The 15,945-nt window shown below is 39.7% G+C and overlaps 1 protein-coding gene across 12 annotated transcripts in view; it reads left to right on the top strand.

Moving 5' to 3' along the window:
* The window catches only part of thrb (thyroid hormone receptor beta), a 152,996-nt gene that overhangs the window by 94,494 nt on the left and 42,557 nt on the right, over nucleotides 1–15,945 (top strand). The window lies entirely within an intron of this gene.

Here is a 15,945-nt window from a genome sequence, read left to right as displayed (position 1 = left end):
CATTATAATGTGATTCATTGCTGTAAGTGTCATGAAGAGTTGGTCCGAAAGTGTGTCAGAGAAATAGTTCAGAACTATTCAGTGCATGGAGTTGCTCTGGTTTCTGCAGTAATAAAAGCAAAACATTACAAATCCTAATGATATCACTGAAACGATATCATTTCTAAAACTACTATTAAGTTGATTTTACATCTACAACATATTTTCAAAGTAATGTTGTTTGCTACAAAAGTGTGCCTTTGATTAGTATTACTGACTTAGTATCACTGCGCACGATACATCAGCTGATCAGTCACACTTCATCCATTTCTGATCTAGCAGGATTTCCTCTCAGTGCAGTGAGCCAACGAATGTCTGAAGCCACCATCTAGTCAACACTGGTGGCTCCCCTGTCTTTAAGTTAGCTCTGCATTCACTTCTGCCTGTGGTATTTGCCACTTGGTTGTACTATTTTACAATCGCACCACCTCTCAGGTGTCTCAGCATTACTTTTCCTGTATTTGTCATCCGTGTATTTAAAAAAAATCGGTAGCTTAGATTTTCATTTGCACATGAATTCTCAGTGAGCTGAAGAAATCTGGTTTTGCTTGTCTTTGACGAAGACTTGAGAAGCCTGATGATTGCAGAAAGACAGCTGTAGCTCACTGAAGTACACAAAACACAATTAAAAATCTTTAACAGGTTTCCGCAGCTATCTCGCTGCCACACAATGCCAATATCACTGTATTATTATAACATCACTGTAACATTATTTGTGCGATACTTAGCACAACTTTACACTGCACAATTTAATACAGTATTTCTCTCAACTCGGGTTTCCAAGAATCCAAAGCACAATGAACAGATGAGTTTGAGTGAACCACAAACATGTTCCCTTAACATTATTGGACAATGAGTGTTTTGTTCTCCAAATCACAGTTTGACTGTCACATGGGTGCAGTAGAGCAGAATGTCGGCTATTAAAAGAAGCACAAAATGCAAAATACTACCTCTGTAGGCATATTTGGCTTCTCACTGTGAGCAGTGAAAATCTTGCTGCACTCAGCACTACCTGTCATTTCTAGAAGCAACAGCTGATACATCAAAACCTTGCAGTGACTATTTTAACATTGGCTTAATTAAAAGGAACAAATTCAGACTGAAATTTGTTTTGACCATTACGAACAGCCGCAGCCACACTTGGGCCGCTGCTAAGGCTGGTACAACCCTATAAATGAAGCCGTGACCAGAGCAGCTTTGTGTACAATGAATCACAAGGAGGGAAATATATGTGACAGCTTATTAAAAATGAGGACTAGCAGACCAGCCGTGTTGCTCCAAGATGTCCGAGTGAAAACAAAAAGGCTTCCATCTGCGCACACAAAATGGAAAAATGTGTTGGAGCTGAAATTTAATGATGATAACCGTAGATGCCAAATATCCTTCATTGGCCTGAAGGTGATTGTTAGCTCCAGCTGTCACCCATTTGTCATGCGCTGAACCTGTGTTCTCACTGCTGCTTGTTACAGCAGTGCATGGATTATTGGTCATAACACATTATTTGGACCCTCTCAGTCTCCATCGAGGGATCATGCTCATGACTGTGCACAGTGTAACACAACACTGAAACACACTGGCTAGCCCCTGTGTATCGTCTTTGACAATGACCCGTGTGTATTTTTCCCGGCTGCTACTGAACTTAATGTAATATGATAAGTACACTAGAGATTCAGTTGTTTGGTTGATTCTTCTATCAGCCGGGATTCTTTAATGAAAACACCATCTGCTGTCCTTTTTGTGATACCAGTTGCCATGATGATGAGCCTGTATCATGTCGCACAGTGTGATGCAGCTTCGTAAATTAAGTATTAGAAAGCTCTGTGCATAATGGTTGGCGGATCAAGATTGACTCTTATCTGAATGCCACCTCAAATAAGATGCATATTGGTCAGAGCTTGACTATTGTAAACTGTTGCACGTCATTGGTGATTCATGATGCAGGCGCACTGAAGGAGGGCTGACATTTAGACTTTAGATAAGGTCTTGATGCCCTTTGGGGAGTTTACAAAACATCTACAGCCATCATTTTTATTCCAGGTGAATTTAGTTAGCATTTACTGTGTCGAGTACTGGACTGTTGGTTCAAACGAGGCTTGAGTTGGGTATTGTGTCCATATGGTTTTCAGAACTTTTCAAAGTTCAGTGATGAAGCATTAGTAAAATTAAGCGCCATCTCACCTTTAACGCTCATGAAATAGGAGCAAATTGTTGCAAGTTAATTTCACATATTGTGAACTAGTTTAGTGTAATGAGGGAGGAAATTTACATTCAAATTCACATTGTTCTAATATACACATTTGGATTCATATAGCTTAAAACATCCATCCATCCATTATCTTTATACCGCTTAGTCCTCATTAGGGTCACAGGGCGCTGGAGTCTATCCTAGCTGACTTGGAGCGAAGGCAGGGGACACCCTGGACAGATCAACAGTCTGTCACAGGGCAACATAAACAGACAAACAATCACACTCACATTCACCCCTACAGACAATTTAAAATCCTCAATTAGCCTGAGCATGCTTTTTGGACTGTGGGTGGAAGCTGCAGTACCCAGAGAAAACCCACGCATGCACAGGAGAACACGCAAACTCCATGCAGAAAGATCCCAAGAAGGCTGGGAAGTGAACTGGGGATCTTCTAGCTGCAAGACAAAACTGCTAACCACCTAACCACTGTGCAGCCCTATCTTAAAACAGTGATTTAGATTAGATCCAGCAGCCTAGAGTGCTGCACCACCTCAAACACTTCACAGCTCACAAGTGTTTCAGGACCCCAACGGTCACAAAAAATGATGGAAAGATGTAACAGATTTAACTGAGCTGAAACATCTCAGCTTTCAACACTAAAACCACTGGAACTGACTAACGAAAGAATCAGAGCCAACTAGCAAAACTAGAACCAGTCTAGGATGAATGTTAGCCGACTCACTAAACTAAAATGGCAAACAGCTTAACTGTTCATTCAGCTGTAGATGCTACATTTTTGGTTTAATACGTGGCTGCTTATGGAAGACATCATCATTGTCCACAGCATTGCACATTCCCAAGGTCATATACAGTGGGTACGGAAAGTATTCAGACCCCTTGAAATTTGACACTCTCTGTGTCATTGCAGCCATTTTCCAAAATCAAAAAAGTTCATTTTATTTCTCATTAATGTACATTCAGCACCCCATTTTGACAGAAAAAAACAGAAATGTAGAAATTTTTGTAAATTTATTAAAAAAGAAATCCATTTGAGGATTATGGAGGCCACTGTACTTTTAGGAACCTTGAGTGCTGCAGAAATTCTTTTGTAACCTTGGCCAGATCTGTGCCTTGCCACAATTCTGTCTCTGAGCTCCTTGGGCAGTTCCTTCCACCTCATGATTCTCATTTGCTCTGACAAGCACTGTGAGCTGTAAGGTCTTATATAGACAGGTGTGTGCCTTTCCTAATCAAGTCCAATCAGTTTAATTAAACACAGCTGGACTCCAATAAAGAAGCAGAACCATCTCGAGGAGGATCAGAAGAAATGGACAGCATGTGAATTAAATATGAATGTCGCTGCAAAGGGTCTGAATACTTCTGACCATGTGATATTTCAGTTTTTCTTTTTTAATAAATTTGCAAAAATTTCTACATTTCTGGTTTTTTTTCTGTCAAGATGGGGTGCTGAATGTACATTAATGAGAAATAAAATGAACTTTTTTGATTTTGGCAAATGGCTGCAATGACACAGAGAGTGACAAATTTCAAGGGGTCTGAATACTTTTCGTACCCACTGTAGGTATAACTACGACAATGAGTGAACACGACGTCAGCTGCCTGCTGACGATCACATGAATGCGATCCTACTACAAATCCACCGCTGCAGACTAATCGGGACTTCTCCATCAGAAATGATACAAGGAACAATTGATTAAATTGTAGAGGAGTTTCCAAGTACCATCAATTCCCGCCGCCTGCTACATATTTAGGTCACATGATTTGGTATCCATACATAACGTACACATGCATAACACATGCTTGTGCTTAGCAGAAGGTCATTTTGTTTGTGGGTACATCTGTATTAAATGGCCACATTCTATGCTGCTGTGATTTCTGATCATCAGTAACTAATAAACAAATGCTGCATTCCAAAAAAAAAAAAATTGCATTTCTGACAATGCCATGTGGAGGAATAAACAGCCTTGGTGATGTACTGCGCTCTCTGAGTGCTTTTCTAGTTGTTTATTTTATTTTATTATTATGTTTATCTAAAAACCTACATTAGTCTTTATTCTGAATGACTAAGAAGGAGAATTATTCAATCTAACTTTGCGTATAGATAACCTTACTGGTGCATTGCACCATTTTGTGTACTCCCTTTAGCTAAACTTCACATTGCCATACTAGAGCGTTTGCAATGAATGGTTTCACAGAGAATCTGACTGAAGACGTTGGAACATGAGCATGATGAGGGCAAAACCTTTAATCCAGTCATTCAGGCGAGTTCTCTCTCTGACAATCAGGTCTGGTTTACGGGATGCACTATGGTGATAGCTAAACAATACATCAGAGTCAGGAAAATGGTTTGAAAGCAGAGGATGTTGATGTAAAGCGTATGTGTTTTCCATTAACTTCACGTCAGACTCAAAGAATGTTGACTCCTCGTGCCTCAAGCTTCTACCTATTTTGACAACTTGTTCTTCTCTCTGAGATCTGTTGTTGCTCTCCTCCATGCTGGCAAAGGCTTTTATAGGGCTGCTCTGGCACATGAGAAAATCATTTAAAACTAACAGGCATGGTAGAAAATGTTCAGCTAGACTGTCTGCAGTACTTAAGCTCAGTGCTAAGACAACAGGGTGAGTTGTTGGGATCAAGTACAGTTTTATGTGGAAAAAGTCCTGAAAGATCTAAAAAAGTTACAACTTTTTTGGATACATTTCTGGTCAGCAACAATCAGTTCATCTATTCTTTGGATGTTCATAGTAAGGAAAAGTGCAGCATGTGCCCCATTAGAGGCCCGTTTCCTGTTTCCTGTCTTACCCCAGGCTTCTGAGAGTACACTTGTGGGTTACTTCACAACGTTTTTCTTTTTTCATTAGCTGCTGCTGTCTGTCGGTGTTGTTACATCAAATGTGTGTCTGTATTGAGTACAAAGTGCTTGTGGTTCTACTTTCTTTTAGGATGCAGTATCGATATGTTAACCCTCTCGACTCCAAGTACTTCCTGGGCTTTTCTCGGCTGCTGTCATATTTTGACTCACTGTAGACTTGTTTTTCACTGCAATATCAAGTACTGTACTCTATGGAAACAGCAGAGTCGTGACTAGAAGTGGAGATAACTCAGAAATGTCTTCTGTACATTACTATACAGTTAAAATATCATAAATTGTGAACAAAACTAGAAAAGCACTCAGAGAGCTCTGTACTCCTAGCCTAGCCGCGCTAGACAACCCACGGCAACGAATTTAATTCTCTGCCAGGGTGGGTCTAGTTACCCTCCATAAGGCTCGAGGCTGGATTCTCCTAAAACTGGCCGGACCAATCACCATGAAGTGTAGAGTCAGAAGGCGGGTGTCACGAAGTGACGACAGAGGCGTGACGATTCTGACAGAAACAACCGGCGCACAATAAACAGTTATCTTTCGACTCGGCTTTGGCCACAGCCCTTAAAGATTTGAAGCTAAAATTCAACTTGAAAGATAAACAAAGGACGGCACTGAAGTGTTTCATTGAGAAGAAAGACGTATTTGGACTTATGCTGACGGGATATGGGAAATCCTTAATATACCGGTTGGCTCCGCTGGTTGGGAAGCTAATGGGACTTAGCCACAATCCACCGGTGCTCTCGGAACTACGTCAGCCTATTCGTTGCGTTGATTGGTTGTATACCTACCCAATTGCTGCAGAGGGATTTGATAGACAACCTTTTAGCCCGCCTCCCTCCCTGTCGAGCTTCCCTAAACCCTTGTGCCATCAGAAACATGGGTCTAGCATGGCTAGGCTACTGTACTCCGCCAAGGCTGTTCATTCCCCCATATGGCATTGTCAGAAATGCAGCCTTTTTGTTTATTAGTTACTGATGATCAGAAATCACAGCAACATAGAATGTGGCCATTTAATACAGATGTACCCACAAACAAAATGACTTTGTGCTGAGCATAGGCATGTGTTATGCATGTGTACGTTATGTACGAATACCGTATCGCATGACCTAAAAATGTAGCGGGCGGCGAGAACTGAAGGGACTTGGAAATACCCCCTGAATTCAATCAGTTGTTCCTTGTATCATTTCTGATGGATAAGTCCTGATAAGTCCGCAGTGATGGATTTATAGTAGGATCGCAATCATGTGATCATCGTCAGGCAGCTGACGTAGTGTTCACTTGTTGTCATAGTTACAGTGACGCCGTGCCATTATCTCGCAATGATATAGAAATCTTTAGCAAATCCGTGGATCCAGCCTATAAGCCACATCACAGCCAAAATCTAATCACTTTGACCTTGTGTCATTTTTGACCTTCCCTGAAAATTTCATCCACATCTATTAGTCTGTGTTTGAGTAATGTTGCAAACAGACAGACAGAGCAGCAGCGATCATTACATAACTCCGCCGTGTTCCTTGGCAGAGTAAAAATGGTACTGATTGACAACATGAAAGTGTAGTACCTCTGGTTGTCACTAGCATTTAGTCATAAAAATACTGATCAATGCAGTTTTACAAACGTTGACCAGCGACACAGGCCCACTTATACAACTGTCTTAAAATGGAAAAAGAAACAAACGTGACACTGATTTCCAAAATCTTAGCAGTGGAGCTGGTGCTTAAAATGCTACAGGAAAAAGACCCAAGCTACAAAAATACAGAGGGTATTCTTGGGAATTCACATATTACTAGATATCAACTAATTCATAGCTTTAACAAGTGGCTGGTCTCCTTTAATATCTGTGATAGTCAGCACAGAGCAGAGCTGAGGCTGCAGAATGCTCTTCAAGTGGTTTGAGTATTAAGCAAGGTAATTAATTTGATCAGGGCGTGCTGTTGAGCTTTCATATCTTTATCATACTGTCATGTTTGTTTTGTGTGCTGCAGCGGTGTATAGTACATAGTGTTCTTACTCCTATCGTCATACAGGATGTGGTAACTGTTGCGCAGAAATAATGTGTCTCAGTGAACAGGAGGAAATGCTCAGCCACAGCCTTCAGAGACTGCTCAACCAGGAGCGTGGAACACACCCACAGGGCAGCACAAACCCATGGGTGAGCCTGACGTTCAAGCACCGAGTGTGTGGAGTCTTTTCATTTGTAACATGTGAAGGCTGTGGAGGGAACAGGCACAGTGACTGTGGTTGAGGGTTTAACTTTGCGACGGCAGATCAAAAGATTATGATTTGACTCTAGTTGTGGCTACAATCTGAGAGGAACAGACGAAAGCTACTGCCAGGAGGACCTGAGACTTGATGACTTTGGTGACCCTTTCGCCCCAAATGGTAGTGTTTTACATTATCTGTGTCGATGACAGTTTGTGCCAAACTTAGCCACTGAATGACTCAGTCACAGAGTGGATTTTCCGGGTTTTTTTTCAAACTTTGTTTCTGCTGGCTTCCCTACTGCCGCTCTGTCATTCACTCTGTTCATCAGCCAAGTGAAATTAAAGCAAACCAAAGTAGCTGTCAACTGGTCTTTGAATTCACCACAAGAAGTAAGCATCTAAAGCTATCCATTCATCTGCATTTTCAGTAATAAACTCTTTTCAACAACAAGTTAAAGATGTGCCAACTCGGGCTGCACTATTGTTCCAACACTGACAATGCAATGTACAATAGTCATATTGCAGGAAATGCAATGGAAAGTGAGGCAAATATACTCAAACATGGCATGCCCCAACGTTTTTTTTGCTGCTTGATAGAAAAGAGAATCACAGCTTTTTCATTTTCCGTGACAAATCTACAAGAGAAGTCTGTCTGATTGTTAACACTGATTTAAGAGTTCTTGGATACACTTATTTTTAAACTTTTTAACACAGAGTTTGTTAGTGTGCAGGTTCCATACATGCACAGCAATATGAGCGAAGAGCAGGAGAGAAGTACCGTACTAGAACAATTTTTTTGCAATCTTTTTTGATTGCAAAAAGAGCCATAACATCAGTTGTACGGCTGCACAATTAATGAAGTATAAATCAAGACCTCAATTTTGGCTTCCCACAATTAAATGAACAGGATCGGCTGTGATATTGATGTTTAACATTTTAGTTGTGTGTTCTGTAGTTGAAGCTGTTCAGCATAATTTGAACTGTTCAGGGCAGTTGTTTGTTTGGTTTTTTTGATGTTGTGGCAATGCAGCATATTAGCTCATGTACTTTCAAAGCTCTTTGTTCACACCATGACACACAACTTTCACACAATAAACAGCAGGCTACAGTTCAAATTGCTCAGCTCTTTCTTGTCAGGCAAATTTGTGTATTCTTTCAGCAGTCTATTTGGACCTCTAGCTGTTCCAGGAAAGTCAAGAGTAGAAATCAATATGTGCACATACTGTACAAGCAGAGAAAATGTGAGACGCACCGTAACTCCATGCCTGGAGCAGTGCTCCTGTGTTTTCAGAATCGGGGAGAAAACCCTGCAGGCTTTCTGTAAGTCTTCCTGTGAGCAGAGAATAAATGAGATGTTTGCTAAATAATAACCTTGGTTAAACTTCTTCTATCCTCACTATAATCCCACAATATATTGAATATTTTTACCCCAGTGTCTTGAATTAGCCAGCCTTGTCCTAAGTAAATTGTCTCTAGTTTTCCAAGTTTCAATCAACTGTATTGAACTTGACACCGAGCTCCTTTTTGTGTCCCTGAAATCTTCTTGGACACTGTTTCTTTGTCTTTTAAGTATGAAAATTAGATGGCGCAAGCAGGCATGCAGAAAAAGGCCGAAGCTTGCTCTGTCACGGCGGCTAATTTACGCCTGCGGTGAGAGTCCATCATTGTCCCTTATGTTTATTTGGGACACTAATGTGCAGAAATGGCAATTAGAGACCCACAAAAAGCACTCAGCTGTATGATTTTACCCCCCTTCCAAAATACATTGCCATCTGTGGACCTCCCATCTGATGAAATTGGGTTGTCCTGAAATGCTTCCTTTGGAACACCTGGGTGGGGCTGCTGAATGAAAAATCTGCAAATCATTGCAATTTCAGCTCATTTGCATCAGTCTGAATATCATTCTTTTTTACTTAAAAACATTTCAGCAGATGCATTAACTCCAGGGGAAAAACACCTATTCCACATGAACAAAATGCTAATAGAGTTTTGAGTACTAAAAATCACGTTCTTTTTCTTCATCTCGGTCATTGCTAGTTGGAACACTTCAGAGGTTGTATGGCTGTTGAAACATCAGTGTCCAGTATAGAAGTTTTATGTATTTTTTATGTTTATTAAAGAACTTTGACATTGTTATTAAAAAGGGATGTGAATGTACATCAGTAAGAAACAAGCAAAAAAAAAACCCAACAAAACACCGACTTTGGGAACCAACAAATAAACAAAGGAGAGAGATGAAGTTTTTATGAGCAATTTGAGTAACAGTTATGGCGAAGTCTGGGCTTTTCAAATGTGGGTATGTTACCAGCATGAAACCAGATCTGCAGTATAATGTTGGCAACTGAAAAATTAGGGATACGCATTGTTCCTGAACATCTGGCGTAACTTTGAGCCAACCGTTTTTCTCTGCTCAGCTTGTTCACTCAATAGATTTGGAGACTGTCTATGATATAGAAATCTGATAGGAGGTTATTTATAAAAATGTCCCCCATGAGAGGTTTCATTTTGCTTATCTCATTATATCAACGTCCTGCTGTGGCCTGCACTCATTTGTCTTTCCAGTCCGTAGACATACATTACAGGCCTTTTATTGCCTGTTTTGTGTTGTTTTCCTTCCATCTATCTTCATATTTATTCCAGCCAGAAAGTCTTTGGGCTTCTGTCTGCCTGTCTGTATCCTCATTAGAGCTGCAGAAACCTGTTGTATGGATGCACCAGCTTTCGGGCCTGCCCCAGCTGTTGTCTGGATATTAAATGCTCTCGAGGGTAAAAAGCCGCAAACTGCAGCACATTTTCTCATAATGCTTTTCAGGCCAGCTGTTTTTATGATGGAAGTTGTAATGCTTTTTTTGCATTTAGTTTATTTATTTATTTATTTTGCACTTGCTGACAGGGAGTTTTTGGAACAGCATGTTGGATGAGATATAAAATGGAAATCTTAGTGGTTGGTCCTTGTAGTATTTGGTTTATCAGAGGCTCTATTTTTGAGATTTTTTTCCACAGTTAAGTCATAATTAGAGCAGGCAAACATTTAGAAACATGTTGAAAACATCCCCTAAGGGTAGATGCAGGTAATTTAATATCTTGGATTTACACCGAGGTACACAGCACATTTATTTGTTCCTCTGTGCAGCTCTGAAAAGGCTTGATTGGATGATTGTCTTACTAAGATCACTCCCAGGATTTAGATGCTGTTAAATGGACATTAAAGGTCTTATGATGTCGCTGTGAGAGTCATCCCAGTCCAGCAGCAAAATAACAATAGTTATCGTTTGTACTTTTCTTTAGCTGTCCCCATTGTAACCATATTACACATGCTGCAACTTGTAGCCCGTCTGGTTTATGACGGCAGCTGCAGTATTCAAGAAAGAGCCTTCGAGCTAGCCTGAAGACACATTCACTTTTCTAAATTATGTTATCTAAAAGGAAATCCCATGTAAATGAACTAGAATATTTACAAATCTGAATAGATTCGTAAAGGAACAGTGCAGCATAGTAGGAATAATAGTGTGTTTAATCCCCAGTCATTTGATAATAATGGCATCAGTATTATTTCTCTCTAACTGTGGTTCTGTGATTTGGGAATACAACCATAATTCGTTCCATATTTCATTTTGTTATACCTGTCAGCGGGATGTATTTTGATGTACTCATAGAAGTCTGCTTCTTGCTTTTTGTAGGGGTCATAAACATAGCTGATTTCCAACAGTTGCATACATTAGGTTGCTCTGCTGTGCAGTAGTCTTTGCTGGAAGGTACTGTATGTAAAGTCTGTGGAAATATTGGATTTAAACATTGCTTTTGCCCCAGGCAGTGCTTTTATCATTCCAGGCATCTGTTGAATCGCAAAAATACTTTTGCAACTTATTTGCTCTTGACAGAAGGTAAAAAATGAAGATGCACACTACCGTTCAAAAGTTTGGAGTCACCCAGACAATTTCATGTTTCCCATGAAAACTCACTTTTATTTTCATGTGCTGACATAATTGCTCAAGAGTTTTCTAATCATCAGTTAGCCTTTCAACACCATTAGCTAACGCAATGTAGCATTAGAACACAGGAGTGTTGGTTGCTGAAAATGTTCCTCTGTAGCCCTATGGAGATATTCCATTAAAAATCAGCAGTTTCCAGCTAGAACATTCATTTACCACGTTAACAATGCCTAGACTGTATTTCTGATTCATTTCATGTTATCTTAATTGAAAAAAAAAAAAGCTTTTCTTTCAAAAATAAGTACATTTCTAAGTGACCTCAAACTTTTGAACAGGAGTGTAAGTTTTTCTTGTAAGTTGCACACAGAGTAAGGACTGGAAACACTGGAGCGACTCTGATCAAAAGCTTTATCAAAAATGAAATTAGGCAAGCATAGATTTTCAGAAAGCAGATGATGAGATGACTGACTGAATTAATGTTCTGGTTCTAGTCAGGTCGCTCTACGGTCAAATAAGTGCTTTCTCCCACCACTACAGGGCAGGTAATGTCTGCTAACTACATTTATTTCTAAATTCTTTCGACATTAATCTTTGTTCGCTGCAAGAACTCGGTGCAGACAGGAGGAGCATTTATATAAACAGGTAGTTTAATATTTTAACCTGTATGGCGACTTTTGTATTGTGACAACAATGCCAGAGACGAGAAGACAGTCACTGAACAAGCACATCAAACTGTCTAGAAAAGGGTCTTACTGTCCCTCACAGTTTAATAAATCTTGCATACTGCATGGTTCAACAGTTTCCATTTCCAAATTTTTGTTGTGTTTTCGATTTAAAAGGTCCTTCATAAAATGTTAATTATCTTTTAGTGAAACCTGAAGATAGCCTGTGTTTATAATTCTGCCCACAACTGGCACTCTGGAGAAATGAGGAAAGTTATTACATTTTGTGCACTGATGGTCATGACTAGTAGCACATTCTGCCTCTTTAAAGTTACATTTTCTAAATCCTGAACAATGTCCAGTTCTTACACCTTTGAGGCTTCTGTCCTCGTGCTGCTGGAAGATTTAAAAACACAACGCAACAGCACATGTGAGCGAGTCATTTGAACCGTGATTAGCACACAGTGAGAGGATACATGCCTCTGTGAACAGATGCCTGGCCCCCCACTTCCTTATCACCACAATCGGATGGAGTCCTCTTGTTGTGGCTTCGAATAGAGGAAAGTGAAATGTGTGTGTGTGTGTGTGTGTGTGTGAGGAGGTGGACTCACGAGGACAACCAGTCAAGGGCATTTAGTTTCATGGTTTCTCAGCTTACAGGGGCTAGTTATTGTTACAGACAGATGCACACTGTGATTCTCTGTGGAGAAGAACGCTTCTGCTGTGTCATATACGGTGACAGTCAGACAGACTGAGGCAGAGATGCTGCACCGGAGCTCTGCGGACTCAATCCTGTTAGACAAACTGCTAAATGGGCTGTGTGTCCGCTGTTGCAGCCTTGGTTGCCCTACAGCTGTTGATTTCTTATTTATTTTTAGCTATTCTGCAGAATGTTGTACTGATAGGCAGATATGCAAGCTAATACACTCAGTACTTAATGTTTTGCTTTATATAGTACAAGACAGAAAGGATAATAGTTTTTAATTTGTGCAAGCAAAATATTATAACTTCTATTTGACTGGGCAATGTGCTCGTGTCTTGTCAATATTTGTGAGGAAAAATGTCATGTATTATTTTGCAGTATGTTGTTTTGGTTTGTAATGAGTGACACTGGAAACATGCATACATCCACTGACAATTTCAGCATGGATTTTGTTGTTTTTGTGTCCATTTTTTTTTTTAAATTTTGAAAAGTCGTAACACCCCCCCTAGATGTTAAACACAAAGCAGCCCTGTAAGTTCCTTAATTTTGATGGTAATCATTAAAATTTTAAAAATGTTCTAAAATGTACAGGCAACCTTGTGTAGAAATATTCAGATTAGAGTTTAGCGCACACTTTTCTTGGATCTTGAAAGAAGTTTGGGTGCAGTATTGTGGATCAGTTTGAGGCTAGATAACATGTAATTTAATCAGGATGTAATAAAAGCATGGCTGACAATAAAAAGATTCAATTTTGAAAACACACAACATCCTTCGCATTAGGGTCAAAATGAAGCTTTTTGTCAAAGATGACATCTTGATATTTGCCACAGAATTTCACCTTCAACAAGAAGATTCTCTGCTTTTTGGGGATTTTTTTGTATTTTTGCATCTGTTGCCATGTTAAATGTATCTTTCAACAACGTGTTCCTCTGTATACTGTTTTTGAGCCCATGCTGCAATTTATCATTTAAGGTGTTTTGTTTTTCTCTCAATTTCTAATTTATCTCCATGCTTGTCTCCTCTCTGCTCTCCAGTTCAGTTCTGACCTGAATTATTGTCCCCTTACTCTTGGTGGCAGCTCATTCAGTCATGGCTTCTCATTTTTTACAGAATGTGGGGCAAGCAGGTGATATTTTGCAAATTTTAAAATCTAATGTGACAATCCCAACTTTTGTTTTTTCTGACGAACCTTAAGTCACACAACATACATTCAAGCACTGTTTGAAAGATTAAGTCTGTTGATTCTTTTCCGTTTTAATCATTTTTGGCTCTTATAAATGCTGTCAGTTGGTTATTTTTATACAAAGATCGCATACCTTTTAAACCAGTCCACACATTTTGGGATTCTAAGGGTTAATGCAAGAGGACAAAAAACCCAAGCGTGGGATCAGTGTAAGCTTCTAATTTATCTTAGTTCAGCTACAAAATGAAAAAGTGACATGAAAGTTGTCTGTACAGAAAAGAAACCTGAAATGATCCTTTTGAAACATTTGAAAAGGCAACATAGAAATGGAGAAGAATTATAGGCGGAGGTCTGAATTCTGAAATGCTCTTTTAGTGGACTGGGTAGTGGAGGATTTCCAGTCAGCTATGGCCACACAGATTCCTTTCAGAGAGGTAGGATTATGACCAATCTGAAACTCTACACAAAGTGTTCTACACAAAGGTCTACACTTAAAACCAAGTCTTCACCTTACACATTTGTTGCATGAATAAATCAGCGGTCTGCACATTCTTCATGGATCACACATGGAAGTTTCTTGTTATTCTTCGGTTTACTATAGACTAGAAAGATATATTTACTGTATATACTTCATGTGTATTCCATTAAAACAAAAAGACTTCTTTTTTTACTGCTATTCCTCCCCACGGTGAGCTCATCCTGCAGAGGATGTCCCTCTTTTATCCCTCATGAGCTGAGAAACACACAATCAACAGAGGGGAATTTAGAAGGCCGTGAATTAAGAAAACTAGTATAGTATGCAATATTTCAGCCATTTTTTCCCCCAAGGCCTTAATGGTAATTTAGAATGTGTGGACTTGAACATCGCAGCTATTCTAGGGGCAATACTGTGAATGAGTGTTTACATGCACGGTGCAGTGTCCCTGTTACTGTGTGTGCATGTAAACATGGTTACTCTGAATCTGCCAGTCAGAGCATACAAGCCTTTTACAGAGGTCTATGATCAAACTGAGACTAGACTTCCATAGTTGCTAAGCCTCATTGAGATTATTACGATAATGTAGAATATACAGAATGTTGTTTATATTTTCTATCAGTGTTTCATACAGGACAGACGAGATGACCAGAAACCAAACTGTGTCCTTCCTCACCCACTGCAATGCAATAATAAAACTGACAGACTGGTTTCATTTCACTGAATCACAGATATCCCTATGTATTCGTATGCCAATTGTATGGAACTGATCCTGTCTTTAAAATTCAAAAAAGAGACAATCGGATAGTATTAGAAAAAGATACACTAAACCTAGCTGACATAGAAACAGCAGTAGACATATCAGAATAGATAGATCAAAATGTAACCCTATAAACTGTGATGCTTTATGCATAACATGTTGAAATAACAAATCCATTATCTATATACTGCTTAATCTTTATTAGGGAGTCTATCCCAGCAGATAGGGTGAAGGCAGAAGACACCCTGGACAGGTCACCAGTCTATCACAGAGACACTCACATTCACACCTGCAGACAAATAGTTGTCAATTAACCTAAGCGAGGTTAAGCTAAATTAACTCTGGAAGGAAGTTGGAGGACCTGGAGAAAACCCACGCATGCACAGGGACAACATGCAAACTCCATGCAGAAAGATCCCTGGAAGGCCAGGACATGAACCAGGGACCTTCTAGCTGCAAAGTCAAAGTGCTAACCAGCAAGCCACTGTGCAGGCCGAAATAACAGATGAAACTTAAAAATAAAAAGTCAGAAATTTAATTTCTAACGTTTGTTGTGAGGTTGTGTAAAGTGATTTTTGTGGTTTTACCACCAGATGTCACCCTGCACAGGGGCAAAAATGTCTCAACAGTCATCATACTTGAGCAGCCTGAGTGTGAGATTTTCTGTTATACACTCATGACACAGTAATAGTTGCATCCTCAAACATCTCCTGAGAGGAAAACAGAAAGCAGAAGCATCAAACATGTCTTTCAGGCTGTTTTATCAAACTGAAAAAACTGATTACACCCAATTAGCGGCGCTTTTCTCGCCCTTCACGCATGATTTTAGTTGTTTTTCAAAATGGCACAGCAGGGGGGGATGATCTATGAACACAAAACACCTCCCTTTCAAGATGTGGGTAGAAGTGTGAC

The sequence above is a fragment of the Acanthochromis polyacanthus genome, chromosome 11, assembly GCF_021347895.1.
Source record: "Acanthochromis polyacanthus isolate Apoly-LR-REF ecotype Palm Island chromosome 11, KAUST_Apoly_ChrSc, whole genome shotgun sequence".
Taxonomy (NCBI): Eukaryota; Metazoa; Chordata; class Actinopteri; family Pomacentridae; genus Acanthochromis; species Acanthochromis polyacanthus.
This window is presented reverse-complemented; position numbering and strand designations above follow the sequence as displayed.